We start from the raw sequence: 22,984 nt of genomic DNA on the forward strand, positions 1-22,984 counted from the left end.
ATACCATAATTGTATTTAACTTTTGTAATCAAGAGTATACTCCAAAATCTTACTGAGCTATAGAAATATTAGTGGGGGAATCACTTATTCCCAGTAAAAGCATCAGGAATACTTTTAATCATAGGAAATTTATTCATAGGAAATTGGTTCAATATTCTGAGTCATAGGAAATTGCAACTTGGAAGCTGTAAAAAAAATACAGCTCTGAAGCTTTGAAAAAAAATAGCTCAGTATCAGTAATTTTATATAGCTCAATCCAATCAAAACTTTTTGTTGTTGTCAATAGAAATCCAAATAATATTTCTTTTCTCCCTAATTCAACAACACATGAGGCTGGCGTGGCATTTCCACAACGTGAAACAAGATGACGAGGTTTATGTCATCAGGAAATTTATTGCCTGAAAATACAAAGAAAACCCGCCCAAAGAAGTTTTGCAGACCAAGTATCTGAAAGGAAAGCACTGCCCCTTGTTCCTTTGTGCTTGCTGAGACAATTGAGATATTGTTATTGGATGCAGTTGCACGCTCCAAACCCTGGCACTTCTCTCTTCTCCAGCATCTCTGAAGAAATTTTAACAGAGCTTTAAACCTTGATCTCACTTCCTTAACCTATTTGTATTTCCCAGTGATGGAAAATAGTCAAAACAAACAACTATACAAGCACCGCCTCCAAAAACCATGATAACAAAAAACGGAAACAAACTGAAACCCTTTGACCGAAAAGGCAAAAGGCAAAGCAGAACAAAACAAAACTGAGATGCTTATCTATATGGTGCAGTCTACCTAAATTCAAAATCTGTTTCTTTTGTGGCTCATACGGATTCTTTGTTGAAGTACTTTCAGTGCAAAGCTGAACCAAACGAAAGTGGAGTAAATGCTCACGACCATTATTTCCCATGAAATTACTGCTGGCTTCAAAGCTTTTACCACCTCACCTTTCTGGAGAACTTGAGTTCTAATAGTGTCACATCGCAGGACCTCTCGTGCCGTTTCTGGAATCTGAAATTGACCTGGACATCTGGTAAGGCATTATTATGATTTTCTCTGTTTTGTGGAATGTTCTGAAGCTTTACCCTAACTATGAAGATACTTGTAGAGGGATGAAGCCCACGGATGTTTCCGGCCTTGCTTTTGAGTTCATGAAATGACCAAGATCTGGCAGCCATAGAGTTATAAGGCTTTTCACATTTTCGTGCACTTTTGCAAATTCTTCAGTAGTTTGTTCATAGCATTCTGGGTGTAGTTCACAGCTCATACTTAGGGACCATATGACACCCTCCCTCCTTTAAAATTGCCTGCAAAGAGCATGGATTTGGGAGTGAGATAGATTAACATGACTTAATGCATAATATTATTCAAGACAGCATCATGAGGATTAGATGAAAATACTTCTACAAATTTTACTTTATTTGTTTAATTTTTAAAAATGTTTTCTATTTATTTTTGAAGAGGAGGGGTAGAGAGAGAAGGAGACACAGAATCTGAAGCAGGCTTCAGGCTCTGAGCTGTCAGCACACAGCCCAATGCAGGGCTCAAACTCACCAACTGCGAGATCGTGACCTGAGCCCAAGTTGGATGCTTCATCAACTGAGCCACCCAGGTGCCCTGCTTCTGTAACTTTTAAGTGCAAGGTTTTGAGGCCTAATTAGACATTCAATACGTGTTCATTTTCTTCCTCATCTCCGTTAGGTGTCCTCTACCCTCCACGATGGGCCACTGGTGTCTCTAGTTGCCGGCCGTGTAGAGTATCATCTTTTCTTTTCTCAGTACTTACATCTGGATTCTGTGCTCTGTTCCATAGGTGTAACAAAAACTCCCTGGCCTTTCTTCAGCTTTCTGTTTCTTGGGGAAATCTTCTGGAACCTTTCAAGTTTAGCTTGGTTTCAAGTGGCACCATTCTTAACCACTGGCACAACTGTTGGCATGTAGGGTTTCTTTAAAAAACCAGCTGCCAAGACCATGATTTTCTTCTATTTTGCCAAGAAACTTCATTAGTTTTATTTAGAACTGAGCCTCCCATGAAATGTGAAAATTACCCAAGAGAATGTGGAAGTTACCCAAGAAAAGAGGCTTGTGAAACTCTATTAAATTATACTTCAGATCCTTCATGAAGCAAGGTTAATCACTGGCCCCACAGTAAACTTCATCTTAGGGTGATATTATACAAGTCTTCTGGATAGTCCTTAGAGGATATGGGTGAGAAGTGACCAGTCTGGGTCTCCCTCTGATACATACCTACATACATCCAAAAAGTCTAGCAGCAGTCAAAAAAATTTTTTTTGCCTACTCATTAAATAAACATTTATATAATACCTACTACTATTGTTCACCTCGTGACAAACACTGAAGATTCAATAATAAATATGGTTTAAATTTTTCTTTAATGTTTATTTTTGAGACAGAGAGAGACAGAGCAGGGTAGGGACAGAGAGAGAGGGAGACACAGAATCTGAAGCAGGCTTCAGGCTCTGAGCTACAACTCGTGTCAGTACAGAGCCCAACACGGGGCTAGAATCCATGAACTGTGAGATCATGACCTGAGCCGAAGTCGGATGCTTAACCGACTGAGCCACCCAGGTGCCCTAAATATGGTTTAGATTAATAAATTTATTTCTTGTCTCAGACAAAAATAAACTAACAAATAACTCTCACCATATGAAGAGCGGTATTCTAATTATTGTGCATCATATCTCTGATAATATATAATACAACAAGCCTCTGAAGTGGGTGAGTACTATAATTATCTCCATTTTACAGATGAGGAAACTGAGACAGAGAGGCTAAGCAACTGACTCTAGGTGACACAGCTAGTACGTGAAAGAGCCAGAATTTGAACCTTGGCTATCAGACAGTTTTTGTTTTTGTTTTTTTAAGTTTCATTTATTTAATTTGAGAGAGATAGAGAAAGCATGAACAGGGGAGGGGCAGAGAGAGGGAGAAAGAGAATTTCAAGCAGCCTCCATCTTGTCAGCACAGAGCCCGATGCAGGGCTCAAACTCAAGAACCTTGAGATCATGACCTGAGCAGAAATCGAGTTGGATACTTACCTGACTGAGCCACCCAGGTGCCCCTTGCTATAGGACTGTTAATGTCCTGCCACATGGTCCCTTGGCTTACTTCTGAATTCATCTGTGGGAGAAGTAGTAAGTTTCCACATGCTCAGAGCTTCCCACCACAGGCCCCTGGTTTGTATACTTGTCAGCCTGAGAGCTTTCTCTGATTATTGTTTGGGGGCTTGCTCAGCGTTTGCAGGGTAAAGCTTAAAGGTGCCAGGTCTTTAATGCCTCCAGAGAAAACTCTCTGTGGGTGTTGGGTATGGTGGGTAAAATACCTTGTCCCTCATCTCTTGGAGACATGCCCCTTAAAGTTCTGAGACATGTTCCTTAAAGTTCCTCAGAGGGTTTTGAATGGTATGGCGCTCCCAAGGCTCTCAGGGGTGACCTGCTCATTGGCATGTTTGATCTCTTTGATCTCTTTTTCCCCCTTTCTTTCTCCACTCCTTCATCTGTGGTTACTGGGATCACCTCTCAAAACAAGTACCTGCACCCAAACCTTTACCTCAAAATTTGCTTTTAAAGCCACCCAAACTGGGGCAGATACAACGCTCAACATAATATACTGCCTCTCTACAACCTCTGGTTCCTTAGTCTGCTTGGTCTCTGCTCAGAAAGGCCTGCCTTCACCATCTAAATTAAAATATTTATTTGTTAGGTTACAGGCTTAGCTGCTGAAACAAAGAGACCCAATACTGAGATTTAAAAAAATGAATTGCACTTATCTCTTGCATAGCATTCCAGAAATAGACAGGGAGTCACCTCCCCTTCCAAACATCTATATTCAGGAACATAGATTCCTTCCATTTGGAGGCTCTACAATTCCCTAGAGTCCCTGTTCAGGGTGGTTCACATTTCTACCAAGAAGGGAAAGGAAAGAAAGGTATCCTTTATTAAGTATGTATCTTAGCATCTGTACACATTGCTTCTCTTCACATTCCATTGGTTAAGACATTGTCAGATGGCCTAGCTACAAAGGAGGCTGAGGGATATAGTTTTATTCAGGTAGCCATGTTTCCTTGTATCATTCAGGAAAATGGATATTGAGGATAATTAAGAGTTTTAAGCAAAAATAGCATCAACCCAAACAGCATTTATATATTCTTCTTCCTGCTTTATTTCCCATCAATTCACATATCACTATTTGATGACTGATATATTTCTCATATGTCTCCCCCACTAATGTATAAATGCCTTGAGGGAGAGGCTTTGTGAGTTTTGCCCACCTATAAATCCAGGCTCCAGCATGGTGCCAGAAGTCTGAAATCACTAGGGCTATACTGTCTCTGAGGAATCAAGGCGACAACTTGTTTCTTCAGCTTTTGGTGGCTGACCTGGCTTTCTGGGCTTGTGACCACATCACTGCAGTTTCCAACTCTGTCTTCACATGACACCCTTTCTTTATATCTGTATCTTGCCCTCTTTTGTCTGCCTCAAATATCCCTCTGCCTTTTATCTGATAAGGAAACTTATCAGTGGATTTGGGCTCACCCAGTAACTCAGGATTATCTCAAGACCTTTAATTGAATCACGGTTGAAAAGGCCCTTTTTCTGAAAAAGGTAACATTCATAGTTTCTACAGTTTTTCTGTAAATATTTCCTTTTTGAACTAGGGTAGGGGGTCTGGGCGTGTGGTACATTTTGCAGCCTACCAGTCCCTTCTCTGGCCCCAAAGGTTCATATCCATCCCACATGGGAAATACAGCCACTCCATCCCAACATCCCCCAAAGACTCCATGTATGACAGCATCAACTCAAGTTCAAAATCTCATCTAGCTCTCATCAACCCCCTAATCCCAAATATCATCATCTAATCAGATACAAATAAGACTCTGGGGATCTACCTAGAGCAGAATCTCTCTTCATTTCTGGACCTGTAAAACTAGAAAGTGAACTGTCTGCTTCTAAAATACGATGATGAAACAAGCATAGGGGAAAACAAACAAGCACAGATTCTGTAGACCAATAATGCATCTCTGTGTCAGATTAAATCTTGAGGCCACCTTGTTGTAGACCTTTGCTGGGGGAGGATGGCAGAGTTCCTCCAGGGAGAAATGTATATACATTTGGTGGTGTTAGGGTGGAGATCTTGAGACATTTAGTTAGGGAAAGAAGATGAAAGAGATGGAGTTATTGAAAAAAGTCCTGTAATTTTTCTATAAATTTCAATAGATAGCTGTATAGAAAAAAGTATTATTGTTTATTATTTTAGCCCATCCTGATAATTTTAATCTTTTTATCTATGCCTATCTATATTTATCTACCCTTCTGTCGATTGAAATTTATAGAAAAATTGAAAGTATGGTGCAAAGAACAATTTCATTTTTCCTAAAGCATTTGAGAGTAGGTGGCCAAATACGTGCCTCTATCACCCCTAATATTTTAGCATTTCCTACAAACCAGAATATTCTTCAATGTAACTTCAATACAAACAGAACCAAGAGATAGATTTTGACACATTACTACATCTAATCAGATTCCATTCAAATATTGTCAGCGGTTCCCACAAGGTCCTTACCTCACACTCAAACTTCCCAATTGTCCCAGTGATGCCTTAGTAGCAAACATGCTTTCATCTGTTCACATTTAGTTGCCATGCTTCTTCACATTCCTGGAACACTTTGTTGGTCTTTCTTTACCTTTCATGGCACTTTTGTAGATGACGGGCTATTATGTTATAGACTAGATATAGAAAGATATGTTTATATTTTCTAGAATTTTATGTGAATAGAATTATACATTATGTATTCTTTTATTTTTTGCCTGTCTTCTTTCACTCACCATGATGATTTTGAGATTTAACTGCCTCTGTAATTCATTATTTTGGGTGGGGGGTACTAAATGCCTGTAGTTGAAGGCATGATACCAATGAAAAAACTTAAGTAGATATTTTGGTATTTCTTTTTTTTTTTTTTTATTGTTGAGCTGTACTCTATTATATGGTTATACCACAATTTGTTTATCTACTCACCTTCTAGGGAATATTTGGGTTGTTTCCAGTTTTAGGCTATTACAAATAAGCTGCTGTGAAAATTTGTGTACACATCTTTGTATGAACATATGCTTTCATTTTTCTTGGGTAAATACCTAGGAGTGAAATGGCTTGGCCCTATTGACTTTTAAAAATGTGCTACCCCTTTCCAAAAAACTATACCATTTTGCATTCCCACCAGAAGTGTGTAAGAGTTATGATTGCTTCACCACCTCACTGATACTTGAGTATGACCAGTATTTAAAGTTTTAGACATTGTAGTGAGTGTGCAGTATTATCTTTTTGTGGTTTTGATTTGCATCTCCTTAATGACTAATCATGTTGAGTATCTTTGCATGTACTCATTTGCCATCCATATATCTTCACTGGTGAAGCATCTGTTCACATTTTTTTTTCCATTTGGGATGTTTTATTCTTATTAAGTTGTAAGAATGCTGTATATATTCTAGACTCAAGTTCTCTCCCTAATTTTGAAGGAAATTGCTTCTAAAGTCCAAATTTTTCAAAAACTTTAAATGATTACTACTATGCTTTGCTTTGTATTTAATAAAACCTTCACTAAACTGAAGTTCACTCAGTTTACTCTATGTTTTCTTCTAGGAATTTGGTAGGTTTTGCTCCTACACATAAGTATATGGTCCATTATGATTGTTAAAAATATGACGTGAAGATTTAAAGTAAGAGTTGAGTCAATATATATATATATATATATATATATATATATATATATATATATTGCAAAACTGTTTTAGCATCTTAACTGAAGAGGTTATACTTTCCACACTGAATTTTCTTGCATCATTGGTGAAAAACAATCAACCATGTATGTTTGCATCCATTTCTGGGCTCTTTATCTGTTCCATTGACTTCTACATCCATTTTTATGCCAAAAGCATAATTTTTCCTCAGTTGGGTAATAAATATCCTTCAACGTTACTACTTTGTTCTTCTGACATGTTTCCATCATTTGTTTTTTGAGCAATTCTTTAGTTTCTGGCACAAAAGGATATTCTGTGTTCATCTTGTATTGCCTTAAGACCTAAAATTGGCCTTTCCTCCAACAAGCCCTATTTCCTATCTGTGGCGAATGGTATTTAGAAGCCAAGATCTGAGTGGGAGTCATGGACATTCATGACTATTAAGAGTATCACTAGTCCCATACCACTTAGTGGACAAGCTAGAGTATACATATGCATGCATTTGAACACACATATGCACACATAATATACACGTATACACATGATACATATATTTACATCCATATTTCTCCATTTTTATCTACCTATTGAAGACCACTATTTCACATTGATGCCACCAATTACAAAACAAGGTTAATTCTAATGTTTTTTCTTTCTATATTTGAACTGAATTCTGTTGCAATGCGGAAGCAGGATCCTCTTATCTTAAATATATTACTTATTTGATCAACCTCCCTTTATGCCATCACCATTGCCACCTTCCTTCTGCATAAATACCCTTCTTACCTTATTAGGCCTCTTGTGCTAGACTCTTCCCTATGTGAAATCCTGTTTTACATCCTGGGTTGTGATACTTTATGCTTGCCTGTTGTTGGGGAAGAATGCCCTCCTTACCGTGCTTGGACTCAGAACACTACTTTTCAGGGGACTCCCTTTCTTTCCTATCCCTGAAACCTGTGCAAATATTTACCTTCATCACCTACATTGAGTGGCTTTAAGATTGAACTGTTTTGGAAAGAAAAGGAAGAGAAGAAGAAGATGAGAAAGAAGAAAAATAAAAGAATGACTAGTGGGATTGGATAAAAAGTAATTACATTTTGTCTTTAAGTGAGTGATAATGCAGGGCACCTGGGTGGCTCAGTTGGTTAAGCATCCAACTTCAGCTCAGGTCATGATCTCTTGGTTCGTGAGTTCAAGCCCCGCGTTGGGCTCTGTGCTGACAGCTCAGAGCCTGGAGCCTGCTTTGGGTTCTGTGTCTGCCCCTCTCCTGCTCATGCTCTGAATCTCTCTGGCTCTCAAAAATAAATACATGTAAAAAAGAAATTAAGTGAGTGATAATGCAACTCTACTATTGATTTTATAGGAAAGACACAAATCACGTGTAAATAACACATTGATAAATGGTACTTTTACTTACATTGTATCTTTAAATTTAATTGACCTTTATGGACGTCAAAGCTGCTACAGCTGCCGTTTCACATATCCTCTCCCCTCTCCTGCTGGGGAAAAGACAAGGTGCATTCTTTAGTGTGATTCTACTTTTGAAACTCCAACTCAAGAGTAATGGTTGAGGAAATTTAGAAGTGATATCTGACATTCAATTTTAAGTGACTGTGTTTTTTTTTCTTGAATATTTGACAAAATTCCACCTTTTGAGATGATTTGATCAATAAATGAGATGACCTGCTTCAAAGCTTGGTCAGGGGACATAGAGAAGATGAATAGTTAGAGAGGACAGGCTACTGGGAGGGGAGGGATTACTGAACTAGCAACAGCAACTTGTATACAGATGAATCCGTATACACAGTCAGTAGAAGAAAATACCTGAGGTCAGAAATGAGCTATGGAGGTTAATGTTAACACAAAGTGCTGTGAAATTAAATTTCATTAGTTACCGTGGCATATATGTAATTATTGAATTCCCTGCAATTCAGTCAGTGATTCACATTTAATATTTCATTTCATATGATAAAAAGCCAATGAAGTAGTGAACTATATCCACTCTAGAGGGGAAAAAGCTTAGAGGTTTAAAGAAAACAAAACAAAACAAAAAAGAAAACACTTACTTAAGATCACCAAATTGGTAGTTAAGAGAGCTAGGGTTGAAACTTTATATCAGGAACTCTTTTTTTTATGTTTATTTATTTTGAGAGAGAGAGCGTGAGTGGAAGAGGGGCAGAGAGAGATGAGGACAGAGGATCCCAAGCCAGCTCTGTGATGACAGCAGCTAGTCCGATGTGGGGCTCAAACTCATGAACCATGAGATCATGACCTGAGCTGAGTCGGATGCTCAACCAACCGACTGAGCCACCCAGGAGCCCCTAGATCAGTAACCATTAACAAATATGGCTACAGTCATTTTAATCTATATCATCTTTGCAGTCAGTTTTTTCAGTAGCAAGAAAAGGCCTTCAAGGCCTTAAATTGATGTTAGATAAACATTCATACCTACAACAAGGATTAATCACAGATGACATTCTGTCTGCTGCATTTGGTGCAGTATATAGAAAGCTGCAATGGTTCAGGAGGGCTTTCTGAAGGAGGTATCCTAAGAGAAAACTCAGAGATGAGTATTTACATTAATCAGATGAAGGATAGAGAAAGGGTGGAAAAAGAAACACTTGTACTGATATAGAAACAAAAGAGGACATTCTGGAAACTGGCAAGGTCACTAATCATTGTTTTATAGAGAACAACAAGTATGATCAAAGGTGAAGGCAGAAAGGTAGTTAGTGGATAGATCCTAAGTGCCAGCAGACACCAAGCTAATTATCTTTTCAGTTATGCGTTCTTATTGAACTCTTTTCAGCTGGGAAGTAAAGAAATCAGATTAGTTTTCTAAAGATCGATCTCAGTGGTGTGGAGAATGGATCCCAGTGCATTGGTGAGAAAGTAAGCATGAGATAGAATAATCAGATAAGTGATATTGAACAGATCCATTTGAGAAATAATAAAGGACTCGAGCAAAGGAGTAGCAGTGAGCAGAATATGTAGGTTATGGAATCCAGAAATATTTAGGCACTAGCATTTATAGGATTTGTTCAGTGTCAGGTGTCTATGTGTCGTGCCATTCAGATAGAGCCTTCCAGTACTCAGGTAGATGTATGGGTCTCAGCTTAGGACATATATCTGACCTGGGAAACTAGATGTGGGAATGGTAAGTGGACAAGAGTGTCGCTGAAACCATGGGGCCAGATGCTATCACTTAGAGCAAAATGTACAATGGAGAAAATAGAAAGCCAAGAACAGAACCCTGGCAAGAACAAAGGCACAGATACAAGAGGAGAAGGCCACAAAGGAGATGGAAAACTTGAAGCCAGAAGGATAGGAGGGCAGCCAGGAGATAGAATCATCGAAGAAAAAAAGAGGAAACTATTACATTTAAAGTCTTAAATAATTAGGGGCGCCCGGGTGGCTCAGTCGGTTGGGAGTCCGACTTCGGCTCAGGTCATGATCTCACGGTGCGTGGGTTTTAGTCCTGCATCAGGCTCTGTGCTGACAGCTCAGAGCCTGGAGCCTGCTTTGAATTCTGTGTCTCCCTCTCTCTCTGCCCCTCCCTACTCACACTCTGTCTCTCTGTGTCTCTCAAAAATAAATAAACATTGAAAAAATTTTTTAAAAAGTCTTAAATAATTAAATATAAGGAGGCATGTTATCAAACTGCACAAAATGGCATGTGTTGCAGACATTTAGTGATAGGCCAAGCATCATAAGAAGCAGTATTACTCATAGAAGCTTGCAAGGCATTATTTTTATGTACATAGATGTATGTAATATAGAGCTAATTTATGCTTCAGATGTGATATAGGCTGAAAATCTCTAATGTATTTAGATGGAACTTAGGTAAATTTCTGGATTTATGAATTCATCTATTCATTTATCTATTTGACCAATATTGATTGTGCACAGAGCACTGAGCTGGAATATTTGATAATCTCTTTTCTATGAAACCCTGAAAGAAATTCTGGTGGCATTTATTTCTTCTCCTAGAGTAGAGGTATCTCTTTGTCCCAGAGTAGATTGTGGTTTTTTTTCTCTTTATTCAAAATTATTTTGAGAGTGGAGGGAGGGTCAGAGAGAGAGGGAGAGAGCATCCCAAGCAGGCTTTGTGCTGTCAGCGCTAAGCGCAACATGGGACTCCATCTCACAAACTGTGAGACCATGACCTGAGCCAAAATCAAGAGTTGGATGCCTAACTGACTGAGCCACCCAGGTGCCCCAGATTGTGATTTCTTAAGAACAGGTGCTATGACTCAACCGTCTGGAAAATGGAAATTAGAATGAAGTCTTGCACATAATAGAAGTACAGATAATATTTAGTGACGGGATGAAGCATGAGAGTGGGAATAGAGGATTTTGTGACTGATTATATCCATCAAGAAAATGTTCCTTGGCACTGCTGTCAGAGAGCATTTCTCACTAAATGGTCTGACTCAGAACAACTTTCCATACGCTGCTTTGGAGAGATGGTGTAAAGTAATGGATAAGGACTATGCTCCTGGGCAATATGGTAAATATGTATTACAACTTTGGTAAATGTGTATTACAACAAATATGTATTACATCCTTTCTTGTGTAATGAGATTGTGTTTGCTATTTATTTAAGATTGGTTCTTAACACTTGTATGACTACCGAGCTATTTTTAATTTCTCTCTAAAATTTCTTACAATCCTTGTTTCATTTTCCATATGTTTTCCCCATGGCCATGTGAAGGTTGGGGGGCATTGGGTCCATTCGGTCATTCTGGCTATCACTATGTCAACATAAATGTCGGTGTATGTCTCAAAGATGATGTGGTCTGTTCAGAATATGCTTTCGACCTTTATCCGATCCAACCAACAAAAATTTGTTGCCATTACTTTCTACCTAACTAATCCATTACACCAGTTTTGGCTACTTAAGTTATTCCTGGTTATATTCTAAAAACAGTATCTCATCTTGCCTTCCCACTCTTTAAGAATGTTAATATACTTTAAGCTATACTCTTTAGACTAAATTAGTCTGTGTTAAGATTTTATTTTTGATTTCCTTTGAATTACTATCCTTGACCTTTTAATTACTGTAATTACTCTTCTGAAGTTACAATAAATAATCTATATTATTTCAATATTTGGATATCAAGATCTGAATACCTAATTTCATGTAGTTTTCCAAGTGGCATAAGAAAATGCATTACTATTTGCAAAAGTCATAGAGATTTTAAAGCAAATTTTCTAAGTAGACTCTCTTAATATGTTAGTTGATAGAAAAGTATTTTTCTTTTTGAAGAAATTCTCTGTCATTTGTGAAGTCCTCTGTATTATATAGACTGTGGGTGAGACTTCTATTATATTAGGTTCCTTTTAGTTCCAAAAGGCCAGGCATACTTCTTTTGAATTTTACAAGAAATAACTAAGAAGAAGACATTTTTCTCCCTTTCATTTGCATTCTCCCAACATCACAGATATGTATAACTGTAGCCACATATCATGTAATACATATAAGGCACCTTGCTGGGTATTGTGGGTGAAACTGGGGTGAATTGTTCACAGTTCCTGCCCTGCAGCCATGCACTTTAGTGTGGGAGACAGATCCTTTAAGAAGTATCTCTAATTCATAAAAGAAAAAGAAGCTGTTATAGTGGAGATGCAATATATAATAGAGATATGCAAGAGTCCTAGACAGAGAGTTTTCAATATTGCCTGACTTCATGGTAGAGATGAGATCTGAGTTGGCCCAAATGAATGAAAAAGGAAGGACCTTCTAGGTAGTGATAAAGGCTTGAGCAAAGATATGGAGACAGAAAAGTAAACGTTGTTTAGAGAAACAATGATTAATCTCTTGTGTTTGGAACATGTGTTTAACATGTGTCTCAAGAATAGTTCAAGATGAGATGAATAAATTTGTGGAAAATTCAAATGCCTGGCTGTCAAGTTTTGACCCTGTTAGAAAGGGACACTCAGAACAATATTAAGGAAAGATGTAGTATTTCCTTTCTCTTTTCTCCACAGTATTTATAAATGAAATGATGGTAATATATTTTGATACATCTATTCATATGATGTTTCTTTTTAATATATTATCCTTTATATTGCTTTACTCTGCCTTGAGGAAGATTAGCATTACTACATCAGAGAATAAAACAAGAAAAGAGTGAGAGAACATCAGTACTAAGTTTTGCATTGCAAATTGTATTTTTTATTCTTAGCAAGACAACAGCCTTAAAATTTTAGTATTGCTGCAATATAAAGGGAATTTCCAAATCTCTATAGCTTCCACAGAGGGATCTGGAGCCAGAGGTCTGACTAGATCTTTTGCTCCTTCCCTGGTGTGTGGAATGGATTCTGTTTTGAGGCTAAGCCCTTCAGAAGAAGCAAGATGTGATGCAGAAAAGAAGGGGAAGTAGGGAGCCCAAGCTATAAGCTCTGTCAGATTGTGGAGAGAGAAGACAAAACCTGGTGAGAGGATAAAAGAACATCTATGGCTAAGAGATATTTTCCTGAAAACATTGTGCTTTTGAACATCCTTCTTTGTAACCTCTGCCAACCTTAGAAAGTTCATTTATTTGTCTCCAAAAAGCATGAGGGAAGAGAGGGCATCCAGAAACCTTAACTGAGAAAGACAGAATCAACCAGAAGAGATAGTTTAATAGGGAAGAAATGAGATATTATAGTTCAGGAATTGAAAAAAGTGTTTTGTTTTCTCATTTACCAAAGAGATGAAGATCTCAAAGGAAAATCAGATCAGTCATAGAAAACAAAATTACATTTGCTTTAAATATCTGAATGTTGTTATTGTTTTCCTATTTAACAAAGTGCTTCATCCATTTATGAATCATTATTTGTTTCTCTTAATTAAACCACGACAATTGTATAATAAAGGACTAAAACATTTCACACTGGTTTGCCAAGCCTTATAGCAACTTGGTTCTCTCACTTGCTGGCTGTATCACTGGTCAGAACAAGCAGTTCATGACCTAAGATGAAAGGTGTGTGGAGAGTCTTAGGTCCCCCAGGAGGAAGGTAGCAGGGAAGCTGATAGACAAGGAGGAGAATAGAGGAGGCTGAAAGTATCATGTCTGGAAAACAGAAGACTTATGATCCCATGACTCTGCAGTCCAGATTATCTGGACCTAGTGATCACCCTTCTAAGGCAGGTATTATTACTTTGGTGCACCTAAGACCATATTAAATTTATTAACACTTTCTGGGATTAATTTTTTACTTAGTTGACTTTACAAAACAAATTTATATGCACTTTTCCTCCCCCCCCCCCCATTGCCATTGATCCTTTGGTCCCTAAACTAACTGCTGTATTATCTGGTAAGGTGTTAGATTTGGTAATATTATCTGATATTAACAGAAGTACCGTATTGTTTCAAGTTACTGCAGAAGACGAAGAAATGTGGATTTGGCATTTTGTGGTAATATTGTCTTGTTAAACAGAACATGCATGTAATAAAATAAAAAAATTATATCTAGTTATAGAAAGCCTATGAATGGAAGAAGAAGGGAAGAAGAAGAGGTGGCATATGGTACCAAATGGAACTTGTGGGGATGGTGGAAATGTTCTGTATCTTTCCCGTAATGGTGCACCCATTTGTCGAAACTCATTGAATTGTACACTTAAAGTGTATATAGTTTATTATATGTAAGTTATACTTCAATAAAGTTAATTTTTTAAAAATAAAATAATACAGTAAGCATAATAATTTTGCCAAGCAGTGCTTACCTAGGTTTGAATTCTTGCTGGGCCCCTCACAAACTGATTGACCACTCACAGGGGTAAATGATGACCCCTCTGAACCTGTTTCTTTATCAAGTAAGAATAGCAGAAATATCTATTCCCTAGGATCCATATTAAGAAAATATGGTAATATATGTAAAGCACATAGAAAAAAAAAAGCACATAGGAAGAGGTTCAGGAATGCGTATCTTTACCTATACTTGTATAACCTAGTGAGAGCTAATAAAAACATTTTCATTAATAGACCTGAATAATGCAATCTCAATTATAAGAGACAGCTCTTTGCTAAAACACCTAAAATAAAAAAGAAATATGTGTGCTATTATTCTAGTTTTTTTCTAATATAAAAGTATTCTTTCCCTATATTTCATTATTTCAGGAGAAAATATATTCAGTTCTCCTGACAAAAACCGAGGGAAAAAAGGTTTTTAATATGCTTTTAGTAAGAAAGATAACTATAGTGTGCTCATAATGGTCGTATAGCTTTCTTTCATTGCTGGGGCTCTAAATTACACTACACCAATAATGTTATGCCAATAACAAAAACTATGAAGTTTGTTAGCTAATGTTTTTAAGAACCACTTCCTTTAAAAGTAAAAGATCTCAGTCTCTTGGCTCCGTAACCATTTTTGGAATGTTCTGGCTGAATTCTTTTAAATCAGCTTAATTTATGGCCCAAACTATCATGGTTACTTCAGTATGAAGTTAATTCATTTAAACACAGACTAGCTTCTGATTCTCTCTGAGATTTACATTGTAGCCAAAGATGGTATAAAATAGATTCACTCCCTCAGAATAAAATGATAAGAATTATTGCTCTTGGCCTCTCTATGACTGCTTCAGTCAACAAACGTGTTGGCCTTGTAAAATAATGACTAAAATGCTCACCATCTGAAAGCTAGGAAAGGAATGACTGTACCATAAAATATTTAAATGAAATTTGCCCAGAGACTGAGGAAAACCAGAGAAAAAGAAACTCCCTTATTTCTTATTTGTTTGTTTGCAATTTACATCTCACTTCTGCTTCCTTATGAAAAGAATTGGAAGACAAGACGTGTAGTCTTGCACACTATAGTCACTTTAAAAGGTTTGGAAAGAAAAAAAGAAATGGAATTGGGGGGTATTCAATTACTCTAATATATGCTAAATGTCTTTAATTCGCTGTTACTGAACAATGGAAAGGAGCTCATCTTTGTTGCACTGTAGTGAAATGTGAACTATAATTGGGAACCCATTTAATTACCGTTTGTACTCCAGCATACTGTTTTGTACTATAGCCCATGAATTTAGTGAAGTTTACGACATAGTAGGTAAGAGTGCATGTTCTAGGGTCAGGCAAATCCGAGGTTGAACACCAGTTCTCCCATCCAGTGGACAAGTAGTATGGCCTCAATTCCTGCCTCTCCAACCTGATGATAATCATAACCATCTCATGAGTTTTTGAGAGGATTAAAGTCAAGAGTACATGGCAAAGACCCGTTTCTACACCTGGCATACTATAGGTTTGACCAATCATCCCTGGCACCTTACATACAAAGAGCTTCTGTGTCATGGGTAGTTATTACTATTGTAAATACTACTGAGAGCAAAATTTAAAATCTTCTCCTTTTGTTTCTTCTATGCAAGATGGATGGAGAAAACCTGAACATCATCTTTTTACACATTGCACGTTATTTCTGTTTTAACCAGCTCCACAGTCTTTTCTTGACCTTCTATACTTGAGTATATATGTCTTCGCTACTTGAATATATACTAGAACATATATATAAAACAGTTCTTTTTCTAAATGTTCCTTTTCTGAAGATGTGGCTATATTTTTCCAGGCTTCCCTGATAAATGTCTGCATTCTCTTTGGTAATGGATTACCCCAGGAACTTCTTGTCTTCCTGTTTTGCTGTGTTTTACCATCACCAGCTGTCAACTGGACAACTCCATATGTAGAATAACTGCATGTGAATACTGCATATTGAACACTAAATTCATTGTGTCTTTCCTCATCAGCCCTCCTTCCCTTGCATTCTTCCTTCCGTATTCCTACTCCTAGTGGATGGCTTGACCAGACGCTTGGTTTTCTAATTATACATCTTGGAGGCTTTCTTGATGTCCCATTTTTCTATCTTGCCATATCTCACTGATCCAGTTCAATTCTCTATCCAGCTCAACACCCAATTTTTCTCTGATACTACCCTTTACACATTTTTCCATCATATGACAAGATGATTCTTTCCTCCACATTTGTATTCATGTTGTTTTCTCCATCCAAATGTTCTCTGAACAAGCTACAGTTTCAAAGCCCAGTGACAATTTCAACCTTTCCATGAGGTCTTATTTCTTTGCAAGCCATTTGGACTTTGTGCCATCAGCTCTCTTACTTTCTGATATAATAGCATCACGTATATGCTTTGTCTTCTTTGAGGAGATCAATGGAAGGCAGGTAGGCTCTGTGTCAGATGCCCCAGATTTCTTTGCCTTAACATATCAGTTTCCTTTTCTATAAAATGGAGTTAATGTAATACTAAGAAATCATTGATATAATTACATAAAATGATGTAACTAACAATTCTTTTACTGAAAATTGGCACCTACATAATAGTTACTTTCATTATGATTTTCAATTTCTATTTGCTATGGCCTAAACCAAAAGGAGTTACCTACATTGTTTGTTTAAAAATTGCTTGTTTATTGACTTTTTGGATCTGATATTTAAAAAGACATTTATTGCTTCATCTAATGAAGAATATTTAATGTTTCTGATGAAGGATACATCAAGTCATTTATAGGTTTATGATTTTTTGTAATAAACTTAGAAGTAACTTAGAAAATGACAACCTTGAATAAATGCCTGTGTTTACATGAAAATGAAATTAAGAGTAAAACCAAGCAAGAAGAGACTAAACCAGAACTTGGCATATAGTCCAGCCATATTGGCCAACTTCTATAATCTCTCGGGTTTCTTTGCCTCTGACTTTCCCTGCTTTGATCCCTGCAATGCCCAACCTGGAGATAAATCTTCTAAAAATACCATTCTCATCATGTTGCTTTCTTGCTTAGAAATCTTTAGCATCTCTCCATGACTTAATGAATCAAGACCCTAATTCTTTGTCAGAAATTCATGGTTCTACATAATCTGGGCCCAATTTATGTACCCAACTTCATCATCTATTATTCTAGCAGATGTGATCCATAAAATCTTTCTATCTTACATATTCAATAGTTTATGACCTAGGATCTGACACTTAACAATGCCTCTAGGGCCATCTAAATAATGTCTTCTTTAGGGTGGTTAGGTGGCTCAGTGGGTTAAGTGTCCAACTCTTGATTTCAGCTCAGCTCATGATCTCGTGGTTCATGAGACTGATCCCCACGTCAAGCTCTGCGGTGGCAGCATAGAGCCTGCTTAGGATTCTCTCTCTCCCTCTCTGCCCTTCCCCAGGTTGTGTGCACATACTTTCTTTCTCTCTAAAATAAATAAACATTTAAAATACATACATACATAAAGTTTTCTTTACTGAAAACTTCCTTAACTATAAGAATCCATATTATTAGTACCTGAATTAATCTCAAATCAAAAGACACTCATTGTTGCTTAGAAAGTGTCAAGCTCTATGACAGAAACTTTGAGGAGAATAAAGACAAATTAGTTACACTCTTTGACTTCAGTCTATTACTAAGTTCAATGAAACCCACAGAATGTGTTTCGAAAATAGAGGAAAGAAAATGTAAGGCACATGGTGTGTGTGTGTGTGTGTGTGTGTGTGTGTATTGGGAGTGTGCTCAGAAAATGTTTTCAACATGAGTTGATATTTAAACTGTGCTTGGAAGAAGAACTATCCTAAAGACACAATAAACAAAATGTCTAGGACCCATGATACTTCTAGGAGTCCATAGATAAAATACTTTAACTTATTTTAATATCATAAAAATTTAATATAACAGTAATGAATATATAATAACAAACTCAGCCAGGATTGTGCTTGTTTTTATACAAATAGAATAATTTTTAATATTTTGATGGTGGAAGGAGCTCCTGAAGACAAAGTGACTTGGGTTCTCAAAAGTTACGTTGTCACCGTGCCTAGAAGAATAGATGTGATATGAATGGGTGTAGATGGAAAGAGGAAAACATATGAGTAAAGGTCATGTTGTAGGAAAAAATAGGGTATATGTAGGAGATTCCTGCAAAAAGAGTGTTTAATTAAATATGACTAATGATGGCTAAGAGATATAGGACAATAGGTAAATACAGAATGTGGAATGGATCCATATTATGGAAGCCATTATTCATGGCAATTTTAAAGAGATTTGAACTTGTTCATGTTTATATAAAACGTTGTCGAATAGGGGAGTGACATGATAACAGTTTTATATATCTAGTGCATTCATTCAACAAATATTTACTAAGTATCTAAGATGTGCTAGACATTTTGCTAAGTACTAGGCATACAGTAGTATAAGAGGGAGTCCCTGTCATTATGTAGCCAACATTCTAATGAATTCCAGAGACAATAAATACACAAATTATCAAATAAATAATAATTTCCCAAAGTGATAAGTGCTTTGAAGACAGTAGAGGAGGAGAACAAATAGAGTAAACACAGAATACTGTTGTAGTTGAGAGGGTCAGGATTCTAAGCTGGAGGAACATAGCAAAGAGAAGACCAAGTTCAAATAACTGGTAGTTGACAAATCTATAATGAGGTTGTATGACTGGATTGAGTGTATCAGAGAATGAATTCAATCAGAGAATGAATGCGTGGAATGAGGTTGGGAAGGAAGTTTACATTTTTGCACTTGGTTATAAAACATTTTATGTCCTTGTGTCCCTATCATTTTTAATAGTTTTTTACATTTATTTTTAATTCATACTAACTTATTTCTTTTTTATTTATCTGTAAAATGGCATTTTGAATCATTTTTGGAATGCAATGGTGTGCTTAAAATTCTCTTCTATTCTGTGCAACATCTATCAGTGAGTTGAGATTACGAAAGGCATTCAATAAACATTTGTATGACTGGTTTGTTAGACAGCAGATATATTCAGATATCATATGAAATTCCACTTAAAGGAGCCAAGAATTCACTTTGGTCTTAGATAAAATAAATTGTCATTTAGTTTACAGAGTCCTATGAACATCTAAAATAAAATAAGAAGTATCGCATGGTGCTTTAAGTAATAATGGCCTTCTTCTTTGATAAATTCCTTTAGTACTGTTACAAGAGCACATCAGGTCCATTATTCAATTTGGAATCTTATTTATTGTCATGGTAAACCAAGAAAAATGCTATCTAAATGCAAAACTTAGAGATTATTTGTGGAAGTTCCACAAATATATGCATATATATATGCATATATGCATATAGTTTCCCTCAATATCTCCAAAAAATTTTAGCAAAATTAAATGAAAGCAAAAATTCAATTTAAAAGAAAGATTCTATTAATTGATATAAGCTTTGGAAGATTCAAGAAGTTGTGTTCAGAGTAAACACCAATCTATATTTATGGAATAGTTAAGGAAAACAATATTATATAATTGTAAAATAAGGATGCAACAAGTCTCATAGATTTTGGTATATTCTGTATTCTATATATTCTGTGTTCTGTATATTCTGTATGCTATAATGTCTCTAGATAAAACAATTTACTAAGGACTGTAGCATAATATATTTGTCATAATCATTGATCTTAACTGCTGCAACCTTTGGAGGGATTATTGGAATCTTACATTTTATTTCAATTTTTGTTAATAGAATTAGTCTCATCCCACTTGTAAATGAAAGGTTGATTATAGGGAGTTTATATTTGTGATGGGCTTGGCTTTTGAGAGTGGTGAATAAATATTAATAATATTGTATTTGGGTAACAATTTTCAAAGGATTAAACAAATGGGAATTAATCCCTCAATTAGTCTTCCTTCAATTAAAACTGATAACTCCCATTCTCCAAGAGAGCAAAGTGAGTCAAAGAAATTTAATCCTTTGATTCTGTGTGAATTTCATCACTTTCCAAAGAAACATTAAGCTGTAGTTTAGAAGAATGGGGATTTTAAGGTACAAATAGATTTGTGACTCTTGAAGTTAGAGTGATTTATTATTAATTACCTTCCTCTTATCCTTAAGTGTACATCAAGGCATCACTCCTGTGCTAAAATCCAAAGAATGTTTATATTAGATCTTCATTTATAATCAAGTTTTGTAGACTTAATTTGGGAATTTTATTACATAAATATGTATAGACCATTCAATTTAGCCACGTATTTTTGAGTATAATATCATAGATAGCAAGTTTAGAAAGGATTAATGTGCAAGACAGAATTCTGTATGGAAAAACACTTTCTTAATTTTGTCCACTTGGGGCTTATATATGACCTTCTAGTCCAGGAATTTATATTGAAATATATATTTGCACGTATTCCGGTAATATGTGCACCTAGGGGTTTCATGGAAGGCTTAGGATTTTTTAGAAAATAATATGGTTTAGAATCACTGCACCCCATATTTTAGGAGAACAACATAGAATTTACAATAAACTCTAAAATCTATATGGTAGTATCTGATATGAATTTCTAATTCCTTCACACTTAGGATTAGTGGCCTGCTGGGGACCACCTATACCAGTACTGATAACAGAATGATCCTATCAGAGTGAGCTTTCCAGGTTTGGGTCCGTGATATCCTTTTCATAACACTTCTGTGATTTGTGCTGAGATAGCTTCCTGATGCTGCATAGCTAATTACAAATCATAACTTTTACTCTTATCTTGTTAACACTGAGTGTTGCTGAATGATTCTGCAGTTGTAACTTTTTAAAAATGTTTTTATCTCAAAACAGTCTCAAACTTAAAAAATGTTAAGAATCATCCAAATAGCTGGCCAACAGGCACATGAAAAGATGTTCAACGTCGCTCCTCATCAGGGAAATACAAATCAAAACCACACTCAGATATCACCTCATGCCAGTCAGAGTGGCCAAAATGAAGAAATCAGGAGACTATAGATGCTGGAGAGGATGTGGAGAAACGGGAACCCTCTTTCACTGTTGGTGGGAATGCAAATTGGTGCAGCCGCTCTGGAAAGCGGTGTGGAGGTTCCTCAGAAAATTAAAAATAGACCTACCCTATGACCCAGCAATAGCACTGCTAGGAATTTATCCAAGGGATACAGGAGTACTGATGCATAGGGGCACTTGTACCCCAATGTTTATAGCAGCACTCTCAACAATAGCCAAATTATGGAAAGAGCCTAAATGTCCATCAACTGATGAATGGATAAAGAAATTGTGGTTTATATACACAATGGAATACTACGTGGCAATGAGAAAGAATGAAATATGGCCTTTTGTAGCAACGTGGATGGAACTGGAGAGTGTGATGCTAAGTGAAATAAGCCATACAGAGAAAGACAGATACCATATGGTTTCACTCTTATGTGGATCCTGAGAAACGTAACAGAAACCCATGGGGGAGGGGAAGGAAAAAAAAAAAGAGGTTAGAGTGGGAGAGAGCCAAAGCATAAGAGACTGTTAAAAACTGAGAACAAACTGAGGGTTGATGGAGGGTGGGAGGGAGGGTAGGGTGGGTGATGGGTATTGAGGAGGGCACCTTTTGGGATGAGCACTGGGTGTTGTATGGAAACCAATTTGACAGTAAATTTCATATATTAAAAAAATAAATTAATTAAAAAAAAAAAAAAGAATCATCCAAATAGCATTTTCCTGGGCGATTTGAGCATGAGAGGCTAACACGATGCTCCATCATCCCTGCACACTTTACTATAGAACGAAGATAGTCTCTTATATAACCCTAAGACAACTACCCAGGAAATTTATATTGATACATTACTACCATATAATCCTTGGATTCCACTCAAGTTTTTCAAATGGTCTCAATAATGTTCTCTGTAAGAAAAGGATCCAGTCCGGAATCATGCATGCTATTTAGTTGTCATAATCCTTTAAACAACTTCAGTCTGGAATAGTTCTGTGGTCTTTCTGAGACTTTCACAACCATGACAATTTTGAAGATTATAGACATTATTTTCCAGAATTCTTTCAGTTGGATTTTCTCATGTTTCCCCATGATTAAATTTAGGTTTTCAACTTGAGCAGACATACCACAAAAGCGACTCTGCATTATTCTCTTTCATCCTGTTAGGTGACACATGGGTTTGTTCCGTTACTGATGATGTTAACTTTGATCACTTGTTTTTGGTGGTATCTTGCAGGCTTCTTACCATAAAGTTACTTTTTCCCCCTTTATAATTAAGTATTTTATTGGAGCAAGTATTTGAGGCTAGGTAAATATCTCATTTTTTGTTAAAACTTCAATTTATTCATTTTTTTAAATCAGTGTGGATTGATAGATTCTTGTTTTATTTAATAAGTTGCAGTCCAATATCCTTGTTATTTACTTTAATGTTAAACTTGTCCAAGACTTAGTCACTGGGTCTCCTTTGAAGGCACTTTTTTGTCCTTTGGACATTTCTCCATCATTTTTTGAGAATTTCTTTCTTTCTGACA

The 22,984-nt window shown here is 36.5% G+C and overlaps 1 long non-coding RNA gene across 2 annotated transcripts in view; it reads left to right on the forward strand.

Annotated features, from left to right (window-relative positions):
• The first annotated feature begins 713 nt into the window (after positions 1–713).
• Positions 714–22,984, forward strand: part of LOC122229454 — an 89,159-nt gene continuing 66,888 nt past the window's right edge. The window contains exon 1 of one of the 2 annotated variants that reach the window (XR_006206995.1): positions 714–1,021. This is a non-coding gene — a long non-coding RNA (uncharacterized LOC122229454). The remainder of the gene's footprint in view (positions 1,022–22,984) is intronic. The other variant, XR_006206994.1, reaches the window with a different exon arrangement.

The sequence above is a fragment of the Panthera leo genome, chromosome C2 (assembly GCF_018350215.1).
Source record: "Panthera leo isolate Ple1 chromosome C2, P.leo_Ple1_pat1.1, whole genome shotgun sequence".
Lineage (NCBI taxonomy): Eukaryota > Metazoa > Chordata > Mammalia > Carnivora > Felidae > Panthera > Panthera leo.